The 16,396-nt window shown below is 34.8% G+C and overlaps 1 long non-coding RNA gene across 1 annotated transcript in view; it reads right to left on the minus strand.

Moving 5' to 3' along the window:
• LOC105490898 (uncharacterized) overlaps window positions 1–16,396 on the minus strand; it is a 78,944-nt gene that overhangs the window by 13,151 nt on the left and 49,397 nt on the right. Inside the window, exon 7 of the long non-coding RNA XR_011606076.1 lies at window positions 8,377–8,790. This is a non-coding gene — a long non-coding RNA (uncharacterized lncRNA). The remainder of the gene's footprint in view (window positions 1–8,376; window positions 8,791–16,396) is intronic.

The raw sequence follows: 16,396 nt of genomic DNA on the forward strand, positions 1-16,396 counted from the left end.
TTTTACAGACTCAAACATGTGAAAACGCAGAGGGGTATGAAATAATGATGCGTAAAGCTTTCTGTCCTGAAACACACTCTTTGGAATTCTAAGAAGGGCCTACAGTGAGCTGAGCCCTTCGAATAACAAGTGATAAAGTCGAATCTCTCCAGTGTAGAATGTAATGTTTTAATGGATATTGTTTTAGCATTCAATGTTTCACATCATGGTCACTAATCCACACTATCGCTACTGTGGTGAAATGAGTATTATACATTTTATTGAAGAAAATTTTCTGCTTAGCAAGTATTCCCAAACCTCTGGCTGTATCTTTTTCTGATATGGGTATAAGGCTGGTTACTTCATATGTTTATAAAATGTTATTAAAATACAGTTTTTTAAAAACAGGAAACACAAAAAGTAAATTAAAAAATTCGAATTTCTAAAGTATTGATTTGTACAACTTGATGAAACTCCAGGGAATCATGCTGACTGGAAAAAAAAAGCCAATCCTTAAGCGTTGCTTACTGCATGAGTCCATTCATACAACATTATTGAAATGACAAAATTATAGAAAAGAAAAACAAATTAGTGTTTCGCACGGAGGAGAAGTAGAGTGAGAAGGGAAGAAGAGATGGATATGGCTATGAAAGGGCAGTAAAAGGGATCCTCATAGTAATGAAAATGTTCTGTGTCTTGATTGTGTTAGTGCCAATATCCTGGTTGTGATATTGCACTATAGTTTTGCAAGATGTTATCATCCGGAGGAACTGTTTAGAGTACATGGGGCCTCATTGTATCATATATTATAACTTTTTGGGAATGTAATAATCTCAAAATAAAAAAAAAATTTTAAAGTTTAAATCAAGTTCATACAACCTAAAAACAATTTTTAAAACCATTTCTATGTATATATTTCCAGTCCTTTAATATGCATAGATTTTTTTTCAAAGCCGACCCATAACTCTCTGTGTTTTTATGTAACCTAAATTTTTTATTTAACTATATGGTATGAGCATTTTCCTATTAGCAATCAATCTTGTTAATGAAAATGCTATTTTGGCTGAATATTTATGTGTAGAAACTGCATTGGAATACTTGTACAAAGTTAAATCTTTTAAAACATTTTCAGACATAATTTATAGATTGCCAAGTTAATGTTTTCGTACTTGTAGTAGGAAGTATTAATATTTCACCACCATCCCTTTGCTCACATCAAGGGGCTATAGGTTCTTATACTTATGCCATTGACATGAGCACCCTCTTCTTTTCCCATGATTTTTCAGAGTGTGGGTTAGCAGATGAGGAGGTGAAATATGGGAGGCAAGAACAGGGAGCTGCTTGTTTCAAGAGTGTAGAGGAAGGAGTATGTGTTTAATAGTGAGTATCAGGGTGCAATTCTATGCACCATTCTTTCCAACCACTGTTCTCAGTCTTTTCCAAATAGTTCCTTTGGGATCAGGGTGAGAGCAATGTAAAAGATCTTTTCAGTAGAAATAAAAAGACATGAAGATACTGTAACTTGAAAGGCCTTATGCAGCTATCAGCCTGTGTTCCTGTCTTCAGAAACTCCAGGGTTGTTGTTTGAATTCAACCTCTTTCATTTACCTATAGGATTTGTATTTTTGTTAATATCTTTCACAAATAATAATACCACAAATCCTGCCCAGAGAATGTGGGCTTGAGACTGTACTCCTAAGTCATTTGTCCTTTGATCTATACCTCATACAATATACCAAAAAAAAAAAAAAAAGGACCATAGACATAGATACAAAGCTAAAACTATAAAACGTATAGGGGAAAACATAGAAATCTTTGTGACCCTTGGTTAGGAATAGACCCTTGGTTGTATAAGAGATCAAAAATATGATTTAAAAAGGAAAATATTGATAAATAGAACTAGATTGATATTAAAATTTTGCTCTTCAAAAAATACTGGTAGGACAATGAAGACAAGATATGCACAGTATACAAGAAATCATTTGCAAAGCATATATGTGACAAAGGAATTTTTTTTTTTTTTTTTTTTTTTGAGACAGAGTCTTGCTCTGTAGCCAGGCTGGAGTGTAGTGGTGCAATCTCGGCTCACTGCAACCTCTGCCTCCTGGGTTCAAGCGATTTCTCCTGCCTCAGCCTCCCAAGTAGCTGGGATTACAGGCACCCGCCACCATGCCGGGCCAATTTTTGTATTAGTAAAGATGGGGTTTCACTATGTTGGCTAGGCTGGTCTCAAATGTCTGACGTCAAATGATCCTCCCACCTCGACCTCCCAAAGTGTTGGGATTACAGGCGTGACTCACCGCGCCTGGCCTGTGATAAAGGATTTTATCCACAATGCACAGAAAGCTCTCAAAACTCAGTAACAGAAATACAAGACACCCAAAAAATAAATGGGCAAAAGATTTGAACAGATCCAACAAGAAGGAAGATATATGGATAAGAAATAAGCAAATGAAGATAGGCAACATCATTACTAAATAAGAAAATGCAAGTGAACGCCACAATAAGATACCACTACACAAATGTTAAAATTGCTAAAGTTGAAAAACATATCAAATGTTGGTGAGGAAGTGGAAGAACTAAAATGCTCATACGCTGCTGATTGAAATGTAAAGTGGTACAATCGCTTTGCTAAAACAAGTTAGCCACTTTTTTTGTAAAATTAAACTCACATCTACCATTTGATTCAGGGTAGGTATCAACCCACACCCCACAAAAAAAAAAAAAATGCATGCTCAAAGACTTATACAGTACATAAACATCTATAGCAGCTTTATCTGCCATGGCCCAAAACTGAAAACAACCCAAGTGTATCAACAGATGAAAGGTTAAAAAAAAAACTTGTGGTATATCCATACTATAGAATACTAGGAATAGACCACTGATATATAATGAATTAAAAACAAAATGACTACGCTGAGTGAAAAACACCAGACAGTACAGGGTACACACTGTATGTCTGCATTTGTACAATACCCTAGATAATACAAACTAATCCGCAGTGACAGAAAACTTACAAACAGATGCATGTATGGGTCTAGAATTGAAGAGGAGAGAAAGAAGGAATTATAAAAGGGCATAACAAAGTTTTGGAAGTTGATGAATACGTTCAGTAATTTGATTGTCGTGTTTTCATGGGTATATATTTACACAAAAACTTATGCTAATATGTGTACTATTTATTGTATGCCAATTATACTTCAGTAAAGCCTAAAAAGAAAGGTACATATGAGCAAATGAATAAATACTATAAATGTAAAAAAACGCCATATATATGTATAGACTTTATACAGGGTTACTTGTATAGTGACTTTTATGTTGTGACTTGAAATTACTCCTTTAACATAGAGACAATTGGATAATTTGAAATCTGCACATAAACTGACTAACAATAAGAAATGAATTGTTGGCTGAAAAGACGGCAAAATGGCTTCTTCTGGGAGTATTAATCGATGACATCAAGAAAATCTCTTTTTGTGAAATATCAGCAAAGGTGACAACTGTTATGGATGGGAGTTGCTGCTATGCCCAGCTCCTTGTGACTCACCTGAATTTCAGGCCCAGGCAAGGAGACAACTCTGGAGCCATAAATTATGGCCACAATTTATCTGTCCCCTCCTTAACCAGATTCCTGACTCTAGCTAGTTGAAATGGCTTCATCAACATAAGCACTCACTGTTACCATCCCTAACCACATATCCAGTTACTTAGATAAGATCAAAGAAGCTTCCCGCTAGAAATTTTCGGAGGACTATTGGAGCCATGATAGCTGAATAAAGTGGTTTTCAATCTTCAGAGTGAATGTCAATCAGTATGAATCATGTATAAAAACTTGTTACACGTTTAATTCCTAAGCTCCAATCTTCAATGTTCTACTTCAATAAATTTAGAATTGGGGCACTGAGATAAGTCTGATGAAGATACTTCTGAAATTATACTTTGAGATATCCAAATATATTGGTTATTTGCACTTTCTGTTTTGTAAAGGAATTTGATGTTTTAGTTCAAACCACATATTAAACTGATAATTTGCTTTTGTATTATAACCTCAAGAGTCTTGTTATAGTTAGAACTGAGAGCTTTTCCTCCCTGGCTCCTCCATTCTTCATGGTTCAACTAAGTTCAGCTCATGACATTTTCAGAAAGACTACTGTGGGCCAGACACCAGGCTCCACATCAAGAAGACAAAGCTCTTTGGCCTTAATGACAGTGGAATCTGGGAGGGTCTGATACTGTAAAATGGCCAGGCAGGAGATTCTGTGTCAGGATCAGCTGGTTCTTCCCTGGCATTCTGGCACCTGCTTCTTCCATTAATGTATTGTCTAATCTATAAAACGATGGGTGAGTTAGCTGCTCTCTAACTTCTCTTCCAAAAGTTACATAACTCTAACTTTTGTCTGAAATAGATCAGTTTCACGCCTATTGTCAAAAAGAAATATTTTTGAAAATCTAAATGTATAACTAAATAAAAAAGAACAGAAAGTAATAGTATTCTTCGATTTTCTGTCCATTATGTATCTGTTTTTGTCCTGGCCTATTTATAAGTGGAAGAACAAATTTTTCTGGATCACCTCTCAGTAGTATTTCTTTTCAATGATAAAATAGGTCCATCAGGCTCTAAACTATCTGAGATATATGGACACCTTACATCACCAAAACACATGTAAGTGAAGAATGAATTCAATAGAATAAACTGTAATACATTTGAAAGACTAAGATGAATTCATATTATAGATATGGTAGCCAGCACTGTGAGGAGAGCTATAGTATGAAGATAATGACCTCCAATGACAGGTCAATTTTGGAGGCACCATGAATCAGCAGTGCATCTTCCTACTACTTTGTACATCATTTAGGAGACATCATGCAGTCTTCTTTAAGCAGTCAGATCAGAAAATGCATACATCTTTCATAGACTGCTTGGCTGAAAATGACAGCCACCAACCCTCTTACCCGCTGCCCTATTGCTCCCTGCACTCTAAGACTGGCATACTGGGAGCCCTTGTTGCATGATTCAATTTCAGAAATGGAGTTAGCTTTTTGTTGGAAATGGATAGCAATTAGTTGCATGGCCATAAGTGTTTTTGCTGAGGACATGCACATTTACTTTCTCCACATTTCAAGAAAGCCAGTGGCAAATGCTGAGGCAGTGGAGTCTAAAAGATGCAGACTGCTTGGTTGGCAAATGGACCTGCAGGACTGATTTTTTCCAGCTGTCCGGAAATGGGTTGTCTTAAGTGGAATATCATATACTTTAAACCATATGGAGCCCAGTGACTGAGGCTCTTAACAGGACTATGGACTATATGATTTTCTAGATCAGTCCACACTCATAAACAAATAGAGTGACCAGAGAGAAGGGGGTGTTAACATGACATACAAATTACCCCTACTAACAATCCCAGTTAAATTGGGTTTTCTATATTTTTATGCCACAATTTAATTCTGATTCGGTGTTTTGGCTGGCGGCCTGTCTTTCGAAGGCTCTCAGAGATTTTTTTGCTAATGGCAATGAGACTCAGCTAGAACAAAGCAGATCACTGCAGCCTTTCCTGCCGCAGAATATAATCAACATGTCATACATAATTCCCAAAGCTGCATACACAAAAAGAGCCAGATCTAAAAACTCATTGATACCAGGAATCAAATGATCATTTAAGCAGTCATGCCAGGAGTCATGCTGGAGAGTAATAGCTGACTTCATCAGTCTATTGATGAAGCTTGCCAACAATTTTTTTCCCCTAATTACTTTTCTTCTTTCAAATCTACAGTGAAGGATGATGATTTTGTGAAAAACCGCAGGCTTTCAAATGCTTTAAATACATTTCAGTGTTGAAAAACAAACCAAAATATATAAAAATAAAAGCACTTGTGAAATTTTGTTTGCTTTGCTAAAGAAGGAATGTCTTCCATAATCAAAAGAACTGTGATTTTTTTCCCAAGTGTGTTTGTAGCTCTTTATCCTCTCACTTTGTTCTCAGCTGCCAGGGTTGGCATCAGGGTTTTCTGTGTCACTGCAAGGCTTTGGAAAATTTAGCCTTTTCCTTAACTATGGATGAACTTAGACAGGGCTCTGTCTATACTTGGGTACTACATATATCTGGTACTAACAGCTGGATGGATGCTGGGAAACTCTTGTAAGCATTCTTCTAACTTGATAACCAATATCAAACAACAGTTAAGATTCCCACAATCCTTTCAACTGGAAAAGGTTGCAAAATGGTGGTTTGCAGGTAGAAACTGGCCTGGACATAGATTCTGTTTGACCAGGCCAAGTTTTTAAATGCTTTAATTTAGATGTAAATGACTTTAAATGGAAAATGTTCTCTACATTTTTAGTTCCCACAGTACTTATCCCTACTGTGGAACCTAAAACTTGGTGCATTAATGTTTTGGGTCTGGTCCATCTAGTTATTTGAGTTTGTGCTTTTGATTTAGGTACATGATTCTTCTATGAAGTAAAACTACTAAAATACAAGCTTCTGAAGTTGGTAGAAAAACAGAAGCACCTGTTTCCAGGAAGTTAAAGATTTTAGGACTCATTTTTCCCATGAAATTTTATTTTTACAGTTTTATATATGTTTAAAAACATGCAACTGTTTTAAAATTTTCTTTATGAAGAAATGGAGACTCTTTAAGAAAATAGTTCAGCGTAACTTTACTATCTCAGGAAGCTCTTTCCCCAAAAGATAAAAGCTGCAAACAATTTATTGTTCTTCCAAGAATCTTCTTAAAACACCCATAAATTATGTAATAGGAAGCCTCAAAGAACAGTTTATATCCTCTTAGAACTTTTTGCCTCAACATTGTTGTCTTGCTCTATCTGCCAATCCTAAACTATTATTTCACGACTCTTACCCAATCCAAACCAAGCTCCTGCATTGGAACACCCACCATAGACAGATTTCAAAATCTTCGGTATCCCAAGTTCGCTCTGCCCCCTCTGAGACACTACTAAGACTTTCTAAAAGTAGTGGCCTCACTGCCTAGGTAAGCAAGAAACCTAGTTTTGTCTTATACAAAAGTAGGTTTGATGCTACGTGGAGAATGCAAAATTCAACAATCCATTTCACAATGCAGCAACACTTCTCCTTTTTAATTGTAGTGGATTCAAAGAATAAAGGGTAGAGAGTGGTATCATTATAGATATAGCAAAAGAATGAAACTAAGAAAGAAAGATATCATGGAATGCCAGAGTTGGAAGGGAGGTTAAAGGTTATATCCTTTTCCTTCATTAACTCTTCTTTTGACAATGTCTCCATTGCCCTCGTGTGTTCTCATGAGACTTGGTTTCTTTACTATTTATTCTTATAGACAAACCAGAAAAATGCCATATAATTATTCAGATGTGAGTTGATGAGAATTAGCAATATTGTCACAAATACAAACAGAAAAGTAGGGGAGATATTAAGCATGTTAAAAAAAGAAAAGAATCAGTGCACTTGCTAATGAGTGGAAGAATGAGAACAAATTTAAATATGATTAAGACTTCAGAGATTAAAAATCTGGGAAATGGAGATGGCAAGGTCAGAATGGGGGAAATGCCATGTTATAATTATTTCATGAACACATTATAAACTTGGATATGACCCATTTTAGGCTTTGATTGAATACGTAAATGGAAATACCTTAAAAAACAAAGTGAAGCAAAGTGAAGAGTCAAAGTAAAAAATTGATACTTGGAAGTCTTGTGAATGAATTGAGTTTTTTTATGGGTATGGAAAGGGACAAATAGAAATCTCCTACTGAGACTTAAAGTAAAAGAAAAAGAGTAAAAGGAAGAAAACAAGGATAAAAAAATGGAAGGAATTTAGGAAGGAAAGGGGAAATGGTTGGAAGAAGAAAGACAAGAAATGAGAAAAAAAGAAAGCAACAGAGAGGGAAAAGAAAAACATTTCAATGAAGAAAATAAAGTTAAGTGAGTCAAAGAGGAAAAGGACCAAACCAAGATTAAAAATACTTTTTTCAGAAGGAAGGAGGTGGCCAACTTTCTGAAATAACAGTGAAAAATATGTGATGGTAGAACTTAAAAAAACTAATTAAATATTAACTTTGTCCAGAGAAAGAATATTAAATAACTCTAGGGAGAATTTTAGAAGCAGTTGATAATAAAAGCCAGATTGCAGAAGATTAAGAATATTTTGTATATAAATGAAAAATCAGGAAATGTGTTTGAATACTTATCAGTTGTCTCTACTGTATTTTAAAGCAAAAAAATAAAAAATAAAAATATAAAAGTGAAACAAAGCATCGAGGTCAAATAAAAACTTCTAAAAGGAGAATCTGAACAAATAACTAATTGCTTAGATAAAAGTATGTTCTCATCTGGTTTGTGTGTGCATGAGATAGAGAAAGAGAGAGAGAAAACTAAAACTACCATTTATGTGTTTGTCCTACCTTTTTCTCATTCTTTCTGATGGTTGCATTCTCCCAGTTTCAGGAGACAGTTTCTCTGGTTGATGAGGTCGTCATCAGTTTTGATTTTTATTTTGTTCCCTCTTTGCTACCATGTATTCTTCAGCACCTGCTTCCAGCACTTCCATGGGTCATGCACCCCCATCTCATTACAGATAGAATCCTTTTTTAATGAACTTCCATGATATCAAAATCATTTTATCACATAGCGGTCTTTTCCTTGAAGCACCAACACAAAAAAAAATTATAATGAGGTTCTTCCTAGGGAAAATTTCCCATTTAGTGAACTTTGCTTAGTGCCTGAAGTTTGAGTGGTTAATGACATTTTCTTCTGATGTCTTGAGAATCATTTTCTAAGAATTTTCTCTTAAAATCTCAGCTAAAGCAAAGCATTTCCTAAAAATAATAAGAGAAAAGCTGCCAGTGGATTGTAATTCATAAAAATAGTATGTAATACCCTGATTTTTTACCATTTCTCACAGGGAATTGACTTCTACTTGTAACATTTTCATTCCTTGATTTAATCAAAAGATTGCTTATTTTACTTTATTTAAATGAAAACTAAATACTCAAGATACAGAGTAAAATGCTGTTTAAGATACAAGGTGTTTTTTTTAAATACATAAATTGGTTATGCTGTGTATTCTCCCTGCCACATATAAGTACAACCTTGAGGTTTTTGCTTTCTCTTCTTTAAAGTGTGAGCACATGTGCTTCATTTGCTCATTTGCTAGGCAGCATTTCTCAAAGTGTGGTACATGAACTACCTATATTAAAGTCACTTGGCATTCTTTTCAGACTTAATAAACTAGGAATCTGCATCTTTATTAAGCAACTTCAGGTGATAATTAAACATTGAAGTTTGAAAAATCCTCTAGGAAAGAAATGCTACATAAATAGTACCTGTACTTATGTTTAATACAAAATGTGTAGTTGAATGTAATTGTAAGATGCTCATTGGTGGTTTGTAGATTTTTTTCTTCTATTGCTGGAATATGGGAGACAGAAAGTTTTGGAGGAATTATGGTTGTGCATGGATAGAATGTGAGAGCAGGCAACTACTGAAGTCAGGCCTTCACTGTTCCTGTATGGAAATCATCCTCAGGACTACCCAGAGCAACACTGTTGGGCTTTTAGTTTTCTTCTGCCCAAAATAAAACAGAAGGTCTTACATGTCCATGGCTAATTTCCCAGCACTTTCGAAAAACAAAAATGCCCAAATCTTTTGATTTCTTCTTACATATAAAAGCTAAAGAGTAACAGATCAGACTTTGATTTAAGGAAATTAGAAGAAGAAAAAGATTGAGATTTTCAGTGCCAATTCAAAGGTAGAGAATTATGAAACACAGAAAGTGAGTTGATAAAGCTCCAGAGATCACGGCTATTAACAGACAAGAAAAAGGCTTCAGTTAATTATGAAAGTGCTTGGTGAGAACAATGTGAGGAACTTAGCTAAGTTTAATGCATCTGGAGAAAAGAGAAGAGATTAAGATTTCTGGTCATGAGACCTCAGAGTTGAAGAAATGCTAGTTCTGTAATATATTATTATGAAATGAGTGCTTATTTCAGGTACTGTGTGAAGCACTTCACAGATATTATCCAGTTTAATCTTCACAGATATTTGCTTCTGGAGCAAATATTATTATTTATGTGTTACAGATGAGCAAAGAAGACATAGGAGGATAAAGCATCTGGCCCAAGTTCTCATTGGTACTATTGGTGCTGAGTTTAGAAGACTAATCTAAGACAATCTCCTAAACAATGCTTCAGAGGAGAATCACTCTGAACTAAAGCTGAAAAAACAGGCTCCCCTTGAATACCAGACGATAATCTACTTGAGGGTAAAGTAGTATATATTTGGTGAAAGAAGCCAGCTTTTCATAAGCCCACCTCTATCTCCATTTGGAACCTATTTACAAAAGCCTGTGACCTATTGCTCTGTTTTGTTGACTCATCTGGGTAACTGCTACTCTTTGATAGGCTGTCCAATACTATGTGCCTGCAGGAATCCCAGGAATCAAAATGACACTGTGTCTAAATGGTTGATAGAGTGATGATTGGGATGGCCCATTATGGAAGAGAGCTTTATTCTCGTGTGGATAAAGAATTCTCCATCCTCTATCACACTTGGCTATATCCCTTACCATTGGCAAGGCTCTTGTTCTGCACTTATTTTTGTTTTCTGCCTCCTTAATCACCTGATCATTACCTATTATTCATCATGAACTCTCATTCCAAAGGTTCCAGTTTATTATAAATATATAAAAATAAAATGACTGTTACAAATTTTAAAAATTCAATAGATCTTTTCCTTTGTTTGCTTTATATTTTTCTAAAGAACATTATAAATTGTGCACCCATAGTTATATTATAATATATAAAAAGAAAACATTCTCTGTATAAGTCCTACACGAATAAAAACTAATAAGCATATATATTCTACTGTACCTTAATGCTTAAAAAATAAAGAATTTTATCAACAGAGAAATGTTACTGTAGTCTACAATCTATTTGTGGTTCATGAAAGAATTTTCAATTAAAGATCAAACAACTAAAATGTTATTACATCAGTTCCCTTTTCAAATCTCTCTCTGATCAGGATCCTGTTTATTAAACAAATATATTCCCTCTTCTCTCACCTTCTTTATTCCACACTTGCCTCTTGTATCTCATTCTATAATGTAATGGCCAGCTCAGGCTGTTACTACAAAATGATACTCTGGGTCACTTAAATAACAGACATTTCTATTTCCTAATTCTATAGGCTAGGAAGTCCAAGATCAAGATGCCTGGAGATTGGGTTTCTGATGACAGCCCACTTTCTGGTGTGCAAATGGATACCTTCTCCCTTTGTCCACACATGGCAGGCAGGCAGACACACACACACAAACACACACACACACGTGTCTCTGGTTTCTCTTTCTCTTCTTATACGGGTACTAATTCCATCACAGGAACACCAAGTCCCAACCTCGTCTAAACATAATTACTGCCCAAAAACCTCCCAATACCTTGAGGGCAAAACTTCAACATATGAATTTTGAAGGGACACAAATATTCATCCCATGCAACATAAGTAGCTTGCTCTGTCCCACCACTCTGTGCCCCTTCTCTTTCTGCCCCTTCTTTTTCTGCCACATCTCAACACTGTGCCCTGGGCACATACAGAATCAGCACCTGGAACATCAATTCCTTATCCTGTTAAAGAGAAGTGAAGATACAAAATGTCATTTACCACACTCTGGAACACACACTGGAATTTTTTTAACCTCTGAATCTTCAATATCTCTGGTTTCTTCTCAAAGTTACTTAGAGTAAAACAAAAACCTGTCAAGATTCTTCAAAGAAGGAGAATACAGAGAATATTTCCTGGATTTAAGAGAGACTTATACTCGATCTCCTATCCCTTTATGCTATACACTCTCTTTGTTTTTTTACAATTCAGTGATTTTTTAGTATATTTACAAGATCGTGCTATGTTATCATCACTGTCTAACTGCAGAACGTTTTTCTCACCTCAAAAAGAAATCTCACATCCATTAGCATTAAAGAGGTAAGAAAGCGAATCTCCCTTGGAGCCTCCAGAAGGAACCATCTCTGCCAACATGTTGATTTTATACTGGATTTCTGACCTCTAGGACTGTCCCTCCCTTCCTATAGTCCCTGGCAACCACTAATCTACTTCCTGTCTTTGTGGATTTGCCAATTCTGGATATGTCATATGAAAGAAATCATACAAATACACCGCTGTTTGTCTTTGATGTCCTTCACTTAGCATAACATTTTCAAAGTTCGTTCATCCTGTAGCATGTACTAATATTTAATTCTTTTTATGGATGAATAATATTCTTTGTATGCATATATCACATTTTGTTTATTCAACAGTCAGTGAAAATGTAAATGGTTTTCATGTTTTTGGCTCTTATAAATAATGCTGCTGTAAACATCATGTGAACATATGTTTTCAGTTTTGTTGAGTATAGAACTAGGAGGGGAATGCTGGGTCAGATAACTGTTTAACTTTTTGAGGAACTGCCAAAGATTTCCATAGTAATTGGACTATTTTATGCTCCCACCAGCAGTATATAAGGCTGCCAATTTCTCCATAGTCTCACTAACACTTACTATGTTTTTAAAAATTATTAATATAGCCATCCTCATGTTTATACAGTGATATCTGATTGTGATTCTGATTTGCATGCTCCTAATGACTAATGGTGTTAAACACATTTTCACGTGCTTATTGGCCATTTCTATATTTTTGGAGAAACATCTATTCAAATTATCTGCCCATTTTTAAGTTGAGTTGTTTGTCTTTTTATTAATTTTTAAGAGTACTTTATATTTCCTGATACTAGACCCTTATCAGATATATGATTTTCAAATATTTTCTTCCATTCTGTGGTTTATCTTTTTACTTTCCTCAAAGCGTCCTTTGACACACAAAAGTTTTTGATCGTGATAAAGTAAAATTTATTTTTTCTTTGGTTGCTTATGCTTTTGGTGTCATATCTCAGAAATTATTCCTAGAGTCAGAGATTTACATCTATGTTTTCTTCTATGAGTTTTATAGTTTTACATTTTATGTGTAGGATTTTTAAATCCATTTTGAGCTAATTTTTAAATATTATTTAAGATAGGAATTCCAGTTTTATTCTTTTGCATGGGAATATCCAGCTATCTCCACCCATTTGTTGAAAAAAATTCTTCTTTCTACTTTGAATGGTCTTGGCACCCTTGTTGAAATTCAATTGACCGTATGAGTTTATTTCTGGAGTCTTAATTCTGTTATGTTGATCTCTACATCCATGACAACACTACGGTGTCATGCATACTGAAGCTTTTAGTTTTGATATTAGAAGATGTGAGTCCTTCAACTTTGTTCTTTTCAATATTGTTTTGGTTATTCTGTTGGGTTTTTTTTAAGTTTCCAAATGCATTTTATAATCAGCTTTTCAGTGTTTGCCACAAAAGCAATCAGAATTTTGATATGGGCTGTGTAAGTTTCGAAGATCAGTTTGAAGAGTACAATAATGAGTAAAGCCCCCACTCAAATATGTCCATGTCTGAATCCCCAGAATCTATGACTATGTTACCTTTCATGGCAAAACGGCCTTTCTAGCTGTGATCAAGTTAAAGATCTTAAGATTTTCCTGGATTATCTTTGTGAGACTAAAGTAAACATAAGTGTCCTTATATGAGAGGGGAAGGGAGAATTGACTATAGGAGAAAACAATGTGATGATGGAAGCAGAGACTGGAATGATGTGACCACAGGCTGAGGCACACTGACATCCTCCATAAACTTAAAGAGGCAAGAAACTGAATTTTCCTTAAAGGCTCTGGAAGAAACCGTTGCTGCCAACATGTTGATTTTATGCTGCACTTAATTCGAAAGTTGTGGCAATCTGTTAGTGCAGCAACAAGAAAACTAATACAGAGTGTCACCATGATAACAATATTGTCTTCCAATCCACAAGAATAGAATACTTTTATTTACTTTTTTCAATAATGTTGACTATCTTTCGGTGTACAAGTCTCACATTTCTTCTGTTACATTTATTCCTAAATATTTTATTCTCTTGAATGCTGTTTTAAATGGGTATTTTCTCTTCATGTTCATATTGTTTACTGCTAGTATATAAAAATACATTATTTTCATTCAGTGTACTGATCTTGTTTACACAATAGAAATCTAACTTATCCTTTTGACTTTTGGCTTAAAAAGTTATTCCAAAAATGGTCTAAGTAAACCAGCACCCAGGGCTTCACTTTGTGCTTGAGGACTCATAGCAACATTAGTTGGCTGCATACTTATAATTATTTTTTACGCATGCGAAGAACTATAAGCTTATTTTGCATGTGACTTTGCCAAAAAGTTAAAATAATACTTAAGATCTGAATTTTAATATACTCTGGATGTAAATTGTCTATGCTGCCCTTTACAGTAATAAAATAGTAATACTTCTGTGTAAGTAAACAGAAAAGTATGGCCATTTGTTCTGCCTTTTGCTTTAGACTAACTTCTGTTCATTCATAGAAGCTCCATAATTTTGCCATACTCATTCAAATATTCCAAATGATGCCATCTGGAGAGCAAAGAGAAGCTCAAAAAATTAAGCAGGAGTGCCATGAGCATTGTCAGTCCCTGGAAAATCAAGTGCTGAAGTTACAAGCAGCCCTCAGAGAGCTGCCATTCTCCCTACAACTGGCATTTGGAGAACGTGGTCATCAACAGACAGGGTAGCTGATGCTGCAAGACTAGAATATTTTTACTCCAGGATAGACAGTTTGAAACCTTCAGACAAAAGAGAAAAAAAATCAACTTTGCATACATTTTTATTACAGCCATGGAAAGCTTTGCATTCCATACCTTGTCAGAGTTAACAGGTACAGAACTGTCCTTGAATCTAATTTTCATTCCAACAGAAATGTGAGAAGTGAAATCATTGCACAGGGAAAAAAAAGCAAAAGTAAAAAAGCTTTCTTTACTGTGTGGTTTGCTGCTATAATGTCTGAAGGGAATTCAGAAAACCATACATTAAAAAACATTAGGTTGCATTAGGTTCAATGCAAACTGTTTCACCAGATAATGGCAAATATGAGCTCTAAATTGCCCATATTTAGAAAACTTACATTAGCAAATGTCCCGCGGGACATACATCTAACTTGTTTACTGACCTAGCTTGGTCTATTTTTTGATTATAAAAATATTCAATCTTCTAGAATTTTTGTGTTAAGAATTTCTAATATGTCCTTGGGATTGCGCTAGGAAATCTGTGAGAAAGTTGATCGCGTAAACTTTTTGTGCAATTTTATCTTTCTTCATTCTTAACTTATAGAAAAATGTACCAATAAAGACAAAATAGGGAAGGTAAAGTGAGCTAATTTTCTTAAAATTTCACCTTTATGAAAAAAAGGCCTTTCTTTGGTATCATTTCCTTTTTTAAGAACTGAAAACATGGGAGAGGGGGGATTGTGCTATTGAAAAAATTTTACTTCTTGACATAGGTGCTGCTTGCATTGAGGTTTACCTTGTAATAAATCTGAGCTGTTAAAAACAATGGTAATCACATGATTAGATGGATGGATGGTTGACAAAGAGATGGACAGGCAGATAGCTACATGGTAGAGCAAATTAAATAAAATCGTAATGATATAGTAGGTGGGTATCTGAATATTAAGTGTAAAATGTTTTCAACTTATCTATGTGTTTAAAACTTTCCTAATAAAATATACACAAGCCGTAGGCCTGGTTGAGTGGTCATGACGAGAAAACTGCTACTTAAGTTCCCAGCATACTTCATAGCTAAGTTCATATCGGATGTGGTCAGAAACAACAGAACTGTAAGGAAGATCGAAAATTTGCCTCATGCGTTCTGAAATCTCTTATATTTATTTGGCTGCTAGACTAAAACATCACAAAGTTTTTATTAAGATAGAAAATAAAAACAAATATAAATGGTGAATGCCATCTTATTGAAAGATCTATTGCTAACCAAGTAATTTTAGCCCTCACAAATATTTTAGTTTTCAGGACTATGATAAAATAGAACTGTGAGATTAAATCCATATTCAAGGGAGAAAAGACTATTTTGTTCATCTGGACTTTCTGGCAAGGTTGTTTTATTGCATAACATTAGAGCAATGATGCTGCACCTTGCATTATTGCTCTGCACTTTGTACCCTGTATAAAGGGAATCTTGGAGTTAGGCCGTGAGTGCACAACATGGGGCAGCCTGTATTCTGGTTAAAATGCCTTTAACTGGGATTGTTTAAAATAGTGAAAAATGTCTTAGTAATGTAAAGATTTAATTTCATCTCAGTACCTTCCTCCAGTCACTAATTATCCTCTCTGTCAAAGGTAATAACCCTCCTGATATTTTTATTATTTCCTTGCATTTCTTTACCATTTTAACATAAGTACATATTTTCAAGCACTACATTTTTTCTTACATTTTGATTTGAATGTTATATAAATAAAATTTTACCGTACATATTTT

Source organism: Macaca nemestrina, chromosome 7 (assembly GCF_043159975.1).
Source record: "Macaca nemestrina isolate mMacNem1 chromosome 7, mMacNem.hap1, whole genome shotgun sequence".
Lineage (NCBI taxonomy): Eukaryota > Metazoa > Chordata > Mammalia > Primates > Cercopithecidae > Macaca > Macaca nemestrina.